At 43.5% G+C, this 17958-nt stretch overlaps 1 protein-coding gene across 6 annotated transcripts in view; it reads right to left on the reverse strand.

Annotated features, from left to right (window-relative positions):
- LOC137327420 (short transient receptor potential channel 3) overlaps positions 1-17958 on the reverse strand; it is a 130892-nt gene that overhangs the window by 66597 nt on the left and 46337 nt on the right. The window lies entirely within an intron of this gene.

Consider the following 17958-nt stretch of genomic DNA (forward strand, 5'->3'; position numbering starts at 1 on the left):
TCGTGGGGGGCGAGATCGCGGGGGGAGAGTTCATTGGGGTAAGATTGCGGGGGGAACAGATCGTGGCTGGAGAGATCGCTGGAGGGAAGAGATCGCTGGGGGACGATTGCAGGGGGAAGTGATCGCGGGGGGGAGAGATCGCGGGGGAGAGGTCATGGGGAAGATAGCGGGTGGAAGAGATTGTGGGGGGACAAATCGTGGGGGCAGAGATCGCGATGGGGAGGAGATCACAGGGAGGGTTGGCAGATCGCGGGGAGATCGGAAGATTGCAGGGGGAAGGTTTGGTTGAGGGGCCAGTGGAAGCACTCCTGCTCCTTTTGGCTCATAAGCAGTGCTGATAAAGCACTTACCAACTGGATCTGGCAGCTCCCGCCTCCCTTCAGCTGCTGGGTTTCCCGAGCCCCGGGAAAACCGGCCAGCTGGCCAATATTGAATTTAAATGGCTACCAAAATTTGAGGAACGCAATTATAATATTAAACATTATAATTACGAAACCGCCTCTAATGAGCGGGTTACTGAGATGCCCCCAAACCCGCCGCTGTTAAACCAGATGTAGGCACGTTCGCGGTGGGATAGGGTCAGGTTTCCCATTTTTAGCAATTTAACACCTCTCCCGATCCTCTCCCACCCGTCCTGGGGAGAGGGGTTAAAATTCCTCCCCATTCCTTTCAAGAAATCAGAAGCATTTCTGAATCACATCCTAAAATAATACAAAACTACAATGTTTCATTTTAAGAATCCTTACTGTAAGTACATACAAAGTAATGAATAGGACTTTAGGTAGTCACATAGAGAATAATGGACAGAAAATGCTGGAAATACTCAGCACGTCAGGCAGCATCTGTGGAGAAAGATACAGGATTAGCATTTCAGGTCGATGACCTTTCATCAGAACTGGCCAGGTCATCGATGTGAAATGTTAACTCTATGTTTCTCTCTCCAGAGATGCTACCTGACTGGCTGAGTGTTTCCAGCATTTTCTGGTTTTATTTCAGATTTGCAGTATCTGCAGTATTTTGCTTTTTAGAGAATAATGGATATGCAAGAGGAGCTCATGTAGAGCATAGGCACCCAATCTATAGCCCCGAGCTCTGGCAAAACAGCCCTCGAAGCCCAGGCAATTCAGTCCTACTTTATGTTTCTATTTTTTCTTTGCTGATTTGTCCTGTTTGAATTTCATGAGCCTGGAGGTTTGGAAAGGCCTGTTCCTGGCACTGTTGCTTCATTGATGGATTAGTTCTGAACCAGAATACGAAAATTTGATATTACAAGCAGCTTGCGATATATACAAATTATTGTGAACATGAATTTTAAACTTGATATGTGGCCCTTAAAGTTTGATGATATGGACATATGTGGTCCATGAAGACAAAACCTTGAATATTCTGACATGGAGAATGGACACCCTGACATAGAAAATAATTAATAGACAAGACAGTCATTGAAAGTAATGGATAGAAACGAGATCCATACACAGCAATAGATAGGCAAAAGGGAGTCACACAAAGAATAATGGCTAAGCGCGATAGAGTGATATAGAGAACAATAAATGGTCAGGAAAGTCATATAGAGGGTATTTGTTAGGCAGGAGGGAGTCATGGTAGAATTACACCATGGGATACGAGCATGTGAATGTTTAATATATTTGTCTGAAATTCCTTGCTCCATTATTTTAATGGAAGGAAGCATTAACCCATTTATTTTGAACGGGTTAACATCTCTGTAATTTGAGGGCCATACAAAATCATGGATAGGCAGGAGGGAAATGTATACAGAATAACACAGAGATTAATATGCTGTTATTGGATTTTATTGGGCTATTTATTCTCCTTTGGTTCAGTTTCATTGGCCACTCCTGTAAATGGACCTCCGGCACGGACTCGATGGGCCAAATGGCCTCCTTCCGTGCTGTAACCTTTTTATGCTTCAATGATTCTACATTCCATTCCTACGAACTAGAGTGCGTTTACTAGCTCAATATCGAGGTAAATCCAGGGAAAGCCAGGGGTTGAATCGAGAACCCTCGTCAATGTACTCCAGCTTACTGGAATACATCATGTCCTGCCCCTGATCTTCTCATCTTTGGAAGACAGAAGAATATACACCGTCAGATTGTAGCTCAGGCTATAAACCAACAGACTAATTTATTCAACATTCGACAGGTAAATGAATGGTACTCAGTATAAACAGTATATATACTTATAGTAATTACAAAGTTTACTTTTATCCTTGAACTGCCAAAATAACAAAGATGCTTCTAGGAACGTAGGAACATAGGAACAGGAGTAGGCCATTCAGCCCCTCGTGCCTGCTCCGCCATTTGATAAGATCATGGCTGATCTGTGATCTAACTCCATATACCCACCTTTGGCCCATATCCCTTAATACCTTTGATTGCCAAAAAGCTATCTATCTCAGATTTAAATTTAGCAATTGAGCTAGTATCAATTGCTGTTTGCGGAAGAGAGTTCCAAACTTCTACCACACTTTGTGTGTAGAAATGTGTTCTAATCTCGCTCCTGAAAGGTCTGGCTCTAATTTTTAGACTGTGCCCCCTACTCCTAAAATCCCTAACCAGCGGAAATAGTTTCTCTCGATCCACCCTATCCGTTCCCCTTAATATCTTATAAATTTCGATCAGATCACCCCTTATCCTTCGAAATTCTAGAGAATAAAACCTCAATTTGTGACATCTCTCCTCGTAACTTAACCCTTGAAGTCCAGGTATCATTCTAGTAAACCTACGCTGCACTCCCTCCAAGGCCAATATGTCCTTCCGAAGGTGCAGTGCCCAGAACTGCTCACAGTACTCCAGGTGCGGTCTAACCAAGGTTTTGTATAGCTGCAGCATAACTTCTGCCCCCTTGTACACTAGTCCTCTAGATATAAAGGCCAGCATTCCATTAGCCTTATTGATGATTTTCTGCACCTGTTCATGACACTTCAATGATCTATGTACCTGAACCCCTAAGTCCCTTTGGACATCCACTGTTTTTAACTTTTTACCATTTAGAAAGTACCCTGTTCTATCCTTTTTTGATCCAAAGTGGATGACCTCACATTTGTGTACATTGAATTCCATTTGCCACAGTTTTGCCCATTCACCTAATCTATCACTATCCCTTTGTAATTTTATGTTTTCATCTACACTGCTTACAATGCCACCAATCTTTGTGTCATCGGCAAACTTAGATATGAGACTTCCTATGCCTTCATCTAAGTCGTTAATAAATATTGTGAGTAATTGAGGCCCCAAGACAGATCCCTGCGGGACTCCACTAGTCACATCCTGTCAATGTGAGTACCTATCCATTATCCCTACTCTCTGTCGCCTTTCGCTCAGCCAACTTCCTAACCAAGTCCGTACTTTTCCCTCGATTCCATGGGCTTCTATCTTAGCTAACAGTCTCTTATGTGGGACCTTATCAAATGCCTTCTGGAAGTCCATATAAATAACATCCATTGACATTCCCCTGTCCACTACTTTAGTCACCTCTTCAAAAAATTCAATCGGGTTTGTCAGGCACGACCTACCTTTCACAAATCCATGCGCTAACCTCTGCTTAAAATTGATCCTTCAAATATGGCTGTTCACTTCTTACATGGTGAAATGTTGCCATAGAGCCTCAGATTAGCCCAGTATTTCTGCTGGCTTCAGACTCACTGCTGACTGGGAGAAAGCCAGCCACATATACACCATTCAAAATCTTTTGAAGATAAATTGGAACAAAGGACATTAAAAACTGTGTGCGCTAAATTGGGCCATGTGGCACCCGTTGTTTCGGCGCTACACGGCCTCTCCGACATCCAAGATGGCATCTTGGATGTGCATGCACGTTTCCAGCATGACGTGCGCCAGACGTCATCTTGGTATGGGAGTTAGCGCAGGCACAGATAACGAACGCTGGATTCATGTAAAGTAGGGAGAAAATGGCTTCAGTCAATGTGCAACGCTGTTTAAAGTGATAGACACCATTTTGGGACTTAACGTTCAACTCAACTCAACTTAACCCCAACCATCTGAACGTGTCTTAGAGTGCCTGGAGGACCCCCCCCCACCAGCGCTATTTAAAGGGGCCATGCAAGATTTACAAGTTAGTTGCTGGATTATTGCTTCTGGCTGCCGAGACATTTGTAACTGTTTTTGGAGGTCTCCTACACATGAATACTAGGACGTGGGGACGTAGCCTAACATTTAGAGCCAGGACATGCAGGAGTGAAATTAGGAAATGCTTCTACATGCAAAAGGTGGGAGACGTTGGCAGTTGATGCTAGCTCACTTGTGAATGTTAAATCTGAGATTGAAAGATTTCTGTGAAACAAGGGTAATAAGGGATATGGGGCTAAGGCAGGTATATGGAGTTAAGTCACAGGTCCGCCATGATCTCACTGAATGGCGGAACAGGCTCGAGGGGCTAAATGCCGCTGCCACTTGCTGCCTCTAGATATGCGCCACCTTCTCCTGCAAGAAAGCGGGACATGTATCTGGGTGATGTACCTGTCATGGTTGAATAGCCTCCAGTGTGTGTGGCCTCGGAGTTGTGGGTGGGCGGCTTGAAACAGTAGAAATGTGTAAGGGTGAGAGGAAGCATCTGATTGGCAAAGTTGAGTACTCATGGAAAGAGTTTGTTGGTATGTAGATGATGGGGGGGTGTAGTGTGTGGTGCAGTTGGTAGGAGACGCCAGTTAACAGTTGACCTCACTCACCTGGACCACTCATGTCAAAGCATTGAACTTCTCCCTGCACTGCATCAATATTCATGATGCTGTGCGCCTGGCATTGACGTCATCCCCTGCTGCCTCCCACTGCCTTTTGAGTATATGTCTGGAGGGCCTCTTGCACCACCCCCCACCCCCAACCCCGCCTGCGGATATAGGATGTCCCTCCTTTTGTCCACCTCTTGCACCCAAGGTCTCCAGTGCATCAGCAGAGAGCCTTGGTGCACGCACTCTCGCAGGCCTGGTACAAACTCAGATCGGCAGATTGGTGAGGTCCTGTGTGCAGATTGGAGGATGTGGGATTTAGTAGTGCGCAACCTTTATTCTATGTTTTAACATAACTCATCAGTGTGTAAACATAGGAATGGGACCTGCATCTGTGTTTTACATGTGTGATGTCTGATCTCTGTTCAGACTCCATGCAGACAGTAGACTGTTATTTTCAGCAAATAACAGGTACCAGCTACCTTTAAGAGATTTCTAAGAAACATCCTCCCTTTAAGAGATTGCACTCCCTCTGGTGGTGGAAAGAGCAAATTGCAAGGCCTGGAAAGGAACGCTGATTGCAGGTAAGTCCTGGGGTGGGTCGAAACGTGCGTCCTGCCTGCGAAGGGGCCATTGGGCGTGGGGTAATTGTGCTACCTACGCCCAAAAATGGCCCCTATCCAATTTTTCCCCCCCCAGTATCTCTGATAACTATATCAGCTGGCCAGTGAATGACAAGTTGCCAATTACATAGAATGTCTGTTGCAACCACTATGATCTGTGATTGCTAGAATTTAACATTTTGTCTTTCCATCGACACTGATGAGCGGAATGACACCAATGACTCTGCATTCAACAGACATTAGCTGTAACGTACTCTTAAAAGTAAACACCGTTTCATGTTTATTTTTTCTTTTTGAATGCTGTTGTTTTTTATTTACAACATGCTGATGTACATTTATACAGTGTAGCTGTCATAACATACGCAGTATATTGTGTCAGAGTGAGTGTGCTTTACTGAGTGGCTTGAGTTACGATTGGCCATGGTGATCAATTCAGGTGGTCGTTTGAGTGTGCCTTCTTTGTTAGGCCTGGGTGGGTTTGGAAATGTTGTTGGAGCTTTGCCAGCTACCTTATTCAGGTAGGTGAAGAGTGGTCTGAACACTTGGTATATGATCTATGTGGAAACGGTTATTGATATACCAATTGGCCATTGGCATTGGGCTAAGAACAGGGACATGATTTTCGCAAGCTAGGCTATTTTTCATAGTGTCTCAAATCACATTGACAGGTTTTGAACCAATGTGGGAGAGAGGGGTAGGTGACCTCTTGTTACTACCTCAGTGTGATGGACTGAGGTTAGGAGGAAGCCCAATAGCCTGCTCATGTTGGGTCCAGGAGGCAATCTGCTGGATCTAGATGTAGGTGTTTCGGAAACGATCTGCAAGTTTGCAGATGTTACCCAGTTACATGCTAGAGTCAGGGCTGCAGAAAATTCTCAACTATTACAGGCAGCTCTAAATGCATTGGGGAATTGGGCACGTAACTGGCAAATGATGCTGAATTTAGAAAAGTACAGTGTTATGCATATGGGCAGGGCGAATGCTGAACCTGCAGAGAAAAGTGCCAGTGGAGAAAGAAAGAGATATGGGCGTTCTAATGCACAGATCTCTAAAGGTTCATGACCAATATAAAACTCCCTGACTGCAATACACCACAAACACATATGGTAGGATGTCCCTTACTCCATCCCCATAGGATTAGGGCAGGACCTGCCTCGGTTAAGGGTCATTAACTATTCATAGCAGGCTCGCGATGGGATTCCTGCCAGCAAGCTGGAGGCCACCAGCGGCCCACAGGTTGATTTAAGTACCACCACTGCAGCACCAGAAGAGGGAGGAAGAAAGATTAAAGGGGCCACAGGGCCCTGAAGACTGGAACGTGTACTTCACTGACGGCCTTTACTGAGACCAAGGACTTCACCAAATAAGCCATCATGGCAAATTGAAGGGAGAGGAGACCTCTACTCGGACCACTTTTTCCATTTACAACTTTTGGGACCATTGCCACTGCTGCCTCGGGGTGTCAGCCGTGGCTCGGGTAGCACTCTCACCTCTGAACCAGAAGGTTGTGGGCTCATGTCACACTCCAGAGACTTGAGTACAAAGTATAGGCTGATGCTCCAGTGCAGTATTGAGGGAGTGCCGCATTTTCGGAGGTGCCGTCTTTCAGGTGAGACGTTAAACCAGGTGGACGTAAAATATCCCAAGCAACATTTCAAAGAAGACCAGGGGAGTTCTCCTTGGTGTCCTGACGAATATTTATCCCTCAACCAATATCGCTAAAACAGATTATCTGGTCATTATTTCTTTGACGTTTGTGAGCCTTTGCTGTGTGCAAATTGGCTGCTACGATCCTACATTACATCAGTGACTACACTTCAAAAGTACTCCATTGGCTGTAAAGCACTTTGGGATGTCCTGAGGTCATGGAAGGCGTTATATAAATGCAAATCTTTCTTTCAAGTCTTTTACTGCCACTTTTCACCAGGCAGTCCGAAGGAGCGGTAGAAAGAGTGGCAGACGATGCTCAGTTTGGGTTCCGCCAGGACCACTCGACTCCAGACCTCATTACAGCCTTGGTCCAAACATGGGTAAAAGAGCTGAATTCCAGAGGCGAGATGAGAGTGACTGCCCTACCAACTGCACCACACACTACACCCAATTAGGGAAGTGCAATAAATGCTGGCCTTGCCAGCAACGCCCACATCCCATGAACGAATAAAAATAAAGACGGGAGGCAAATGGGAAAGGAAGCAGGACCTTGCTTCTCCTGCAGGCATTTGCATGCCGTGCAATCCTTGTTTAGGTGATGGGTGGAAAATCATGGGCAAGGAGTTGGTAGGCCTCACTGCCTGATTTTCTCCACTGTTTCCGCTGCTACTGTGCCAAATGTGGGGCACAACAATGGAGGAAAATCCAGGACATAATGTTGTCAGCACACTGGACCATAGTATATTTTATATGCAGTTTGCAGAAACAGCTAGCAATAACTGATTTTAACCCTGTGTGTGACTAACAAGAAAGAATCCAATAAATAATCCACCATATACAAAAATGCTTTGTTTTTGTCAAATGTGTGTCAACAAAATGATATGTCTTGGGTTAAGATGATACCATAAATGGCAAAAGTGGAGCTCAAGTGGTTAATAAATCTCAAGATGTATTATTGCTTTAAAATACGGCCCTACTTATGGATGGGGAGGGGGAGGCCACGTAGCAGGTGGTACGTTCATGACAGAGACAGATTGCTGGTGCACAAACGCAGAGTGATGGGAAACAGTGGACAATGGGCCAGAAATCGCTCCCAAAATAATGGAGGAGCTCAACAACGCTCTCCCTTTTTAGTGGTAAATTGAAGGAGCAAGTCCCATGTTCGCACATGCGCAGTAAAATGCATAAATCGTGAACTCGCTCCTAATGGTTTGTCGGCGATATGACAGCTTTGAATTAAAGGGCCATTGCACGCTGCAATCAGAGAAATCATTGAAAGAGCACCAACTTACTTATTCGCCCAGCTGGAAAGTAACTAATTACATCACCAAATAGGTACGCTTTAGAATACCAGATCTAAGCTAAGTTTTAACAGTCTTAATGACTGCCACACAACTAAAAATTAACTTTTAAAAATATGGACTCTGATATTACTTCTTATTTTAATAGTTTTTGCTCATTAAAAAAAAAATTAAAATTTATTTTTTCCCTTCTGTGTCTTTAATTTAATTCAATTATTTCTTTGGCTTTTTGTAATAAAAATGTAAAATTTTTATTTACAACGACATCCAGAATACAAACTTTAAATGAATAAAGTCTGCTTGCCTGCTTGAGCAATGCAGGCTGAATCTGTGGCGTGACTTCTCTTCCTGCCAGATTTTGTGGGTGTGTCATCTCCTCACAGACTTTTCCAGTCGCGTGACAACTCACTCTGCACAGAGGCTGGGTTGATAGTGCACATTTTGTTTAAAGTTCAAATTCAAGCAATTCGACACCACAGCGCCTGCAGTAAGTATTTTCGTTAATTAAATTCATAGGAGCTGTGGTGAGCATTGCCTCGCTGCTCTGCACGATTTCTGGCCCAAAATCTTTGTCATTGTGGAGTAAGATATAATTAGAAAGATGGGACAGAGACAAATACAAACACAGATAGGCAGAGACAGGCAGCATCAATCAGAGAAGCCTTTGCTGTATAGAGTGCTGCTGTCTAACATTTAAAATAGAATTTCCTGTGTCTATCATAAACGTTGAGTCTGTTGCTGCGACGTGACTTTCGAGCCATTGGTCAGTTTTGTTCTTCCTTGTTGGTTAAATGTTTAAGTTTCTATTTTAACTTTGAAATTGGTTATCTTTACTTTCATTATACTTTGAATTATTCACCAATCATTTCAAGAATAACCTTTCTCCCTTTTTTGGTTATCTTTCCTATCACATTCCACAAACATGCAGTTTCTATGACAGATTCTCCCCCGGCCCATGCTAATGTATACTCCTAAAAATAAAATTGGAGCACAAAAAACACATACAAAATTCAAGAAAAAAACACACAAATTTACCATAAACATCCATCCCAGCTTCCAATTGCTCCAACAACTTACCACTTTTCCCCCCCACCCAGCAGCCCCCACCACTCCCATGCATGGCTTGACCCACAATATTTTATGTTCCAAGCCACCAAGTTGAATCCTGATATTCTGATCCAAACAACTATGCTACAACTTCCACAAGCTACCCTTGCAATCCATGCACAAAGGGACTCAATTGTACTGAGGATGATGTGACCACAACAACAACTTGCATTTATATAGCGCCTTTAACGTGTCGTAAAACATCCCAAGGTGTTTCGCAGGAGCGTTATCAGACAAAATTTGACACCGAGCCACTTAAGGAGATATTAGGACAGGTGACCAAAAGCTTGGTCAAAGTGATAGGTTTAAGGAGCATCTTAAAGGAGGAGAGATAGGTAGAGAGGTGGAGAGTTTTAGAGAGGGAATTACAGAGTTTAGGGCTTAGGCAGCTGAAGGCACAGCCACCAATGCTGGGGCGATGAAACTCGGAAATGCGCAAGAGGCCAGAATTGGAGGAAAGCAGAGATCTTGGAGGTTTATAGGGCTGGAGAAGGTTACAGAGATAGGGAGAGGCAAGGCCATGGAGGAATTTGAAAACAAAGATGAGAATTTTAAAATTGAGGTGATGCCGGACCTGGAGCCAATGCAGGTCAGGGAGCACAGGAGTGAAAGGTGAATAGGACTTGATACGAGTTAGGATATGGACAGCAGAGTTTTGGATGAGCTCAAGTTCACAGAGGGTGCAACGTAGGAGGCCAGCCTGGAAAGTATTGGTATAGCCCATAACCAAACAACTCCAAGAAGTCATCATGCAGCTCAAGGCCCACACTTTCCTGCTCCCTCCATTCTATTTGCGCCAACCCCAAATCCCACACTTTGGAATTCCCTTCTGGCCTCAAGTCTGTCCAGACTGCCTCCTGCTTCAAAACCTATTCTTACAATTTACAGGCCCTGCTCAATCTGCTCACACTTCTCCTGCACGTCTCGCTGCTTTCCTTCTTACTATTGATCCTTTCCTACTATTCTTCCTCCAAATGATTTCCCACATTCAACTCTGGACCTCTCTCTGTTCTTGTCTCAGTCAATGCCACTCTCCATTCCAGGCTGGGGCCTCACTCCAGGGGCAAACTTCACCACTCACTCCCATCCTGCCATGTGAATTGTCCAAGTATTGCTTCTCTTTCCTTCTTTCCCTTTCTAAATAACAATTAAATTGTTGAATACAAACATGAATGCAATTTTTCACAAACAAACGTCTGTCCATAACAAATTAAAATGGTACATCTTGTGTCATGCTAATCAAAGTCCAAAATATTCAAAATTCTGGGCACATTTCTGCAGTAGAAGTTCTGATGGCTTGCTCTTTTATGAAAATGAAAATATATGTAAGTTGCAATAAAAAACTCCAAATTTACAACTAAAATTTCTACCACATTTTATTTATATAGAACTATTTTCTGTATACTTATTAGTCATCCTGCCCTCTCCTTCTTGCTTTCAATCCAAAGCCCCCAAATTTCCCCATTTTAAGCCCCAGGCTTGGGACAAAGTTTGGCATTTTCCCCTTCATTACCATGAATATTGATGGATTTTAATTTTGCATCACTGCCAATTCCATTTCCTGCTCATGCTAACTGCTCTAATATGCCTCAGTTTGCCTCCAACCTTCAACACTTAAATTTCTGCTCCCACTTTATCTGCTTCTCTTCCATCTCATCCACAATTGCTTTATGGCTTCTTCCGCCTTCCCAATAGTCCAGTTCCCCTACAGACTGAACACCTGCTCCTGTTCCAGAGATGTTCAGCATGGATTTGTAAACGGTAAGTCATGTCTAACAAACCTAGCTAAATTTTTTGAGGAGGTAACTAAAGTGATAGATAAAGGAGTGTCTATGGATGTTATTTATATGGACTTCCAGAAGGCATTCGATAAGGTTCCACATTAGAGGCTGTCACCAAAAATGAGACCACGTGGAATTGGAGGCAACCTATTGGCTTGGATAGGGAATTGGTTAGGAGGTAGGAGGAAGAGAATAGGAATAATGGATATGTACTCAAATTGGCAGGATGTGAGTAGTGGTGTCCCCCAGGGATCTGTACTGGGACCTCAGCTTTTCACTACATTTATAAATGACTTGGATGAAGGAATAGAGAGCCGTATATCTAAGTTTGCTGATGACACTGTTAGGTGGCACAGTAAATAGTGTAGCTGGGAGCAGAAAGTTGCAAAGGGACTAAGTATGTGGGCAAAACTGTGGCAGATGGAGCGCAATATGAGAAAGTGTGAAGTCATCCACTTTGGACCTAAGAAAGGTAGATCAGAGTGTTTTCTAAATGGTGAGAATCTAGGAACTGTGGATAAGCAAAGAGATTTAGGGGTCCAAATACAGAAATTATTAAGAGCTAGTGGACAGGTACAAAAAATAATTAAAAAGGCTAATGGAATGTTGGCCTTTATCTCAAGAGGGCTGTAATACAAAGAGGTGGAAGTTTATGTTACAGCTGTACAGAGCTCTGATTAGACCCCATTTAGCGTATTGCATCCAGTTCTGGACACCTCATCTCAGAAGGATATATTGGCATTGGAGGGGTGCAGCACAGATTCAACAGAATGATACCAGGGGTAAAAGGGTTAAATTATGAGGACAGGTTGCATAGGCTAGGCTTGTATTCCCTTGAATATAGAAGGTTAAGGCGTGATCTACTTGAGGTGTTTAAGAAGATTAAAGGAGTTGACAGGATAGATGGAGAGAAACTATTTCCTCTGGCGGGGAGTCCAGAACAAAGGGGCATAACCTTAAAATTAGAGCTAGGCCATCCAGGGATGATGTCAGAAAGCACATCGTCACACAAAGGGTAGTGGAAATCTGGAACTCTCTCCCCCAAAAAGCTATTAAGGCTAGCTCAATTGAAAATTTCAAAACTGAGATTGATAGATTTTTGTTAGGCAAGGATATTAAGGGTTACGGAACCAAGGTGGGTAGACAGAGTTAAGATACAGATTGAATGGCGGAACAGGTTCAAGGGGCTGTATGGCCTACTCCTGTTCCTATGCTCCATTCTTTGTGGGATTTTTGTGTTCCTCACAGCCTCTCCTCTCACAATACCCACCTCATCTCCAACTGCTCTTCTCATACAGCCCATCCCTGTATCTTAACTACTCTCTCTTTGGTTTTGGCACAACTAAGTACTGCCAAGTCAAAATCCCCTCCAGCAAAATTATGCAATGCCTCACTCCTTAACACAGCCAACGTCTCTCCTTCCAACCTTACCATTTCAAATTGATTGTTTTACTGCAATTGTAGAGTCACAATAGCTGATCTGTTGTAACATACAGTCACGGTCTGCCAGCATCTCCGCAAGTGTGAAGAGTTACAAATTAAACTGAAGGTAAACATATAGTTGAATAAAATAAACTCTGTCCAGGTTAAATGCTTTGCACCACAGCGGTTTGATACAACTAAATGGCTTACTTATTCACTTCAGAGGGCAATTAAGAGTCAACAACATTCATGTGGGGGTAATATTCTGGCATGGGTGGAGGATTGGTTATCTAACAGGAAGCAGAGAGTTGGGATAAATGGTTCATTCTCAGACTGGCAACCAGTAGCCAGTGGTGTTCCGCAGGGGTCGGTGTTGGGTCCCCAACTCTTTACAATCTATATTAACGATTTGGAGGAGGGGACCGAGTGTAACATATCAAAGTTTGCAGATGATACAAAGATGGGAGGGAAAGTAGAGAGTGAGGAGGACATAAAAAACCTACAAGGGGATATAGACAGGCTGGGTGAGTGGGCAGAGATTTGGCAGATGCAATACAATATTGGAAAATGTGAGGTTATGCACTTTGGCAGGAAAAATCAGAGAGCAAGTTATTATCTTAATGGCAAGAAACTGGAAAGTACTACAGTACAAAGGGATCTGGGGGTCCTAGTGCAAGAAAATCAAAAAGTTAGTATGCAGGTGCAGCAGGTGATCAAGAAGGCCAACGGAATGTTGGCTTTTATTGCTCGGGGGATAGAATATAAAAACAGGGAGGTATTGTTGCAGTTATATAGGGTATTGGTGAGACCGCACCTGGAATACTGCATACAGTTTTGGTGTCCATACTTAAGAAAAGACATACTTGCTCTCGAGGCAGTACAAAGAAGGTTCACTCGGTTAATCCCGGGGATGAGGGGGCGGACATATGAGGAGAGGTTGAGTAGATTGGGACTCTACTCATTGGAGTTCAGAAGAATGAGAGGCGATCTTATTGAAACATATAAGATTGTGAAGGGGCTTGATCAGGTGGATGCGGTAAGGATGTTCCCAAGGATGGGTGAAACTAGAACGAGGGGGCATAATCTTAGAATAAGGGGCTGCTCTTTCAAAACTGAGATGAGGAGAAACTTCTTCACTCAGAGGGTAGTAGGTCTGTTGAATTTGCTGCCCCAGGATCATTAAATAAATTTAAAACAGAAATAGACAGTTTCCTAGAAGTAAAGGGAATTAGGGGTCACGGTGTTACGGGGAGCGGGCAGGAAATTGGACATGAATTTAGATTTGAGGTTAGGATCAGATCAGCCATGATCTTACTGAATGGTGGAGCAGGCTCGAGGGGTCGATTGGCCTACTCCTGCTCCTATTTCTTATGTTCTTATGTGGGACTGGAGTCACATATAAGCCAGACAACACACAATGATGCAAAGGATGTGGGAGACCTCACGTTACTGTTGCTGAGCTCAGTAACAGGGTAGCCAACCCTCCATCTGCCCCCTCGATCTCCCTAACTTTACCTCATAATGGTATGGTAATTATACCCTCAGCTATAGGCCATTACATCACCTCTCTTCCAGGACCTTTCCCCTTGCTTTACAATAACTTACATCAGCTCAGCATTCCAGAGACTTGCTGTCTCGGTGGTGTCAGTGGGTGAAAGCACCATGGCCTCCACTCATCCACATCAATGATGGGCTTAAGACACAACATAAACTCCCTGTCTAGCTAGACCTTGGGGAAAGTGTAAAAGCACTTCTTATATGGTTGTTATGTTACTGGACTAGCAATTGAGAGGCCTGGAAGGATCATGGAAGTTTGAGAATTTGAAATCAATTTTAAAAATCTGTAAGTAAAAAGCTGGTATCAGTAAAAGTGACCATGAAGTTGTCAGATTGTCATAAAAACCCAACTGGTTCACTAAAGTCCTTTAGTGAAGGAAATCTGCCGTTCTTACCCAGTCTGGCCAAATGTGACTCCAGTTGTACACCAATGTGGTTGACTTGTAACTGCCCTCTGAAGTGGCCTAGCAAGACATTCAGTTGTATCAAACTGCTATGGTTCAAAAAGAAAGCCCACCACCACCTTCCCAGGGCAACTAGGGATGGGCAATAAATGCCGGCCTTGCCAACAAGGCTCACATACTGAGAATGAATAAAAACAAGATAGATTTATCTATCAGAAGGTCAGAACTACACAAAAAACAAAACAACATTTTATGAGTAGAACTTGCATCAGCCATGGAGAGCCTTAAAGAATTGATTTGATTTTGGACGTGTTCCAGATATCGTTTGTTTCGGAATTTCCTGCAGAAACCGTTTTTTAACCTCAAGTCGTTAATACAAGATGGAATCCAAAGCTGTGCTACGTGAGATTGTCCAGATTGAATGACCATCTGCATTCTCTAACTGGAAGTATTATGATGAAGCAGAATTCAAATTATTCCGAATGGGAAAAGGAGGGTTTAGTGAATGAAAAATGCCAGAGAATGTAATTAATCCGAATAACCTCACGTAGCATAGCTTCTTTAACACAAACCACAGGCCCAGATGCTTCGAACAGCACTGGTACTGCAGGTACTTCTCAGCATCAGCAATCCAGAGCCACGAGGAGGAAGCAGCTCAAATCCTCAAAGCACGCACTGGCTAATCTTGCACAGTAGCTCCTTTACCTGCTAAGCACAAACCCACCCAACTGCCATATGCATATAGTATATCATCCCTTCAGACATCATGGGGGGAATTTTAACCCTCAAGAATGGGTGGGCTGGGGACGGGTGGGTAGTAAAAATAGTTGATTTTTGGTGCAGGATCGCATCCTGGCTCCAACGTGGCCACTTCCGGGTTTGACCCAGACGCGTTGGGATGCGCGCGTGCAACAGACACCCGGAAATCCCACCCCCACTTAAAGCTCGTGGGCCGATACTTAAAGGGGCAATGTACCCCATTGAAATAGCTAAGGTACTTAATTTTTTGTGTATTACAAAAGTAAAACAACTTTAACCTTACCTGTTCTGGTTTCCCATCGCTTCCGATTCACGTCAGGTGAAAGTAGGTGGGAAGGGCCAGATCCATGAGGTGAGTGCCTTCATTGCACTGCTTGTGGGCCTGGAGGAGCAGGAGTGGTTCATCCAAGCCCAACACATTCACCTGGCGTGACATGACCCTATGATCAGCCGTTCCTCCCCCACCACGATGCTGGACACCCCCCCCCCCCCCCGCCCCCAGCCGCTGGATCTCCGCATGGGAAACCCGGAAGCACAAATACTTACCTTCAATTGAGTTGCGATTGCAGATTGCGACGCACTCATTTGGCTTCCGGGTTCCCTACGCGAATACCTAAAGACGGGCTGGGTTCCTGACTCCCAGCTAAAATCATGCCCCACATTTCAACTGAACAATCGTAAAAAGGTATTAAAAAAGAAAGAAAACTAATTTGCAAGAAATTTTCTTTAGATTGGAAAATTCCACTTGTCACTCCGCTATTTAAGAATGGTGAGAGAGGAAAACCACGGAATTATAGACCAGTTAGCTTAACATCTGTTGTCGGGAAATTACTAGATTCTATAATTAAGGATAGAGTAACTGAACACCTTGAAAGTTTTCAGCTGATCAGAGAGAGCCAGCATGGATTTGTATAGGGTAGGTCATGCCTGACGAACCTGATTGAATTTTTTGAAAAGGTGACTAAAGTAGTGGACAGGGGGATATCTATGACTGTTATTTATATGGACTTCCAGAAGGCGTTCGATAAAGTCCCTCATAAGAGACTGTTAGCTAAAGTTGAAGCTCGTGGAATTGAGGGCAAATTATTGACCTGGTTAAGAAATTGGCTGAGCGGCAGAACACAGAGAGTAGGAATAATGGGCAGGTACTTAATTTGTCAGAATGTGACTAGTGGAGTGCCATAGGGATCTGTGTTGGGGCCTCAACTATTCACTGTATTTATTAATGACTTAGATGACGGGATAGAGCGCCAAATATCCAAGTTTGCCAATGACCATTAAGGTAGGCAGCATTGTAAGCAGTGTAGCTGGAAGAATAAAATTACAGAGAGATATTAATAGATTAAGTGAATGGGCAAAACTGTGGCAAATGGATTTCAATGTAGGCAAGTGTGAGGTCATCTACTTTGGACCTAAAAAGGATAGATCAGAATACTTTTTAAATGATGAAAAGCTCAAGACAGTGGAGGTGCAAAGAGACTCGGGGTCCATGTACATAGATCATTAAAATGTCATGGACAAGTACAGAAAATAATCAAAAAGGCTAATGGAATGCTGGCCTTTGTATCTAGAGGACTAGAATACAAGAGGATAGAAGTTATGCTGCAGCTATACAAGTCCTAGTTATATCACATCTGGACTACTGTGTTCAGTTCTGGGCACTGCAACTTAGGAAGGATTTATTGGCCTTCGGGGGAGTGCAGCGTAGATTAACTAGAATGATACCTGGACTTCAAGGGTTAAATTACGAGGAAAGATTACACAAACTAGGGTTGTATTCCCTGGAATTTAGAAGATTAAGGGGTGATTTGATCGAAGTTTTCAAGATATTAAGGGGAATTGATAAGGTAGATAGAGAGAAACTATTTCCGTTGGTTGGGGAGTCTAGGACTAGGGGACACAGCCTAAAAATTAGAGCCAGGACTTTCAGGAGTGAAGCTAAGAAACACTTCTACACACAAAGGGTGGTAGAAGTTTGGAACTCTCCTCCGCAAAGGGCAGTTGATGCTAGCTCAATTGTTCATTTTAAATCTGAGATTGATAGATTTTTGTTATCCAAAGTTATTAAGGAATATGAGGCTAACGCGGGTATATGGAGTTAGGTCACAAATCAGCCATGACCTCATTGAATGCCGGAACAGGCTCAAGGGGCTAAATGGCCTACTCCTGTTGTTAGCTTCCTATGTTCCTAAAATAAATGATTTTTGTAGAAAAATTCATTTCAAAATTATTTTCTTTCTGTGTTTTTCAAAAGATTTCATTCAAATTCATTTTTTCTAAACCATGACCCTTGAAAACCATAAAGCCCAAGCTACATCCTGCCAAGTATCCTTTCTTGGCCATTATCCCATCTCTGAAGCCATGCAACTTAGATTCAAACCTGTCTAATCACCTCTGTCCTACTATTCTGCAGAGCACTGTATAAACTCACAGCAATTATTAACTAGCATGCATCTGTCACATTTCAGAACACTGATCATTTTCTACTGTTTTATTTGACCTTGGTTACCTGGCCTCTCCCGAAGAGTAGGAGCTGGGGATTTACAAACAGCTGCCAATATACAGAAATATCCTTTAGCAATTAGCCTCTAGTTGACCTCAGGACTTGCCTACTTAGACCATGGCTCCGATATTACCAGGGAGACAGGT

The sequence above is a fragment of the Heptranchias perlo genome, chromosome 1 (genome assembly GCF_035084215.1).
Source record: "Heptranchias perlo isolate sHepPer1 chromosome 1, sHepPer1.hap1, whole genome shotgun sequence".
NCBI classification, from domain to species: domain Eukaryota; kingdom Metazoa; phylum Chordata; class Chondrichthyes; order Hexanchiformes; family Hexanchidae; genus Heptranchias; species Heptranchias perlo.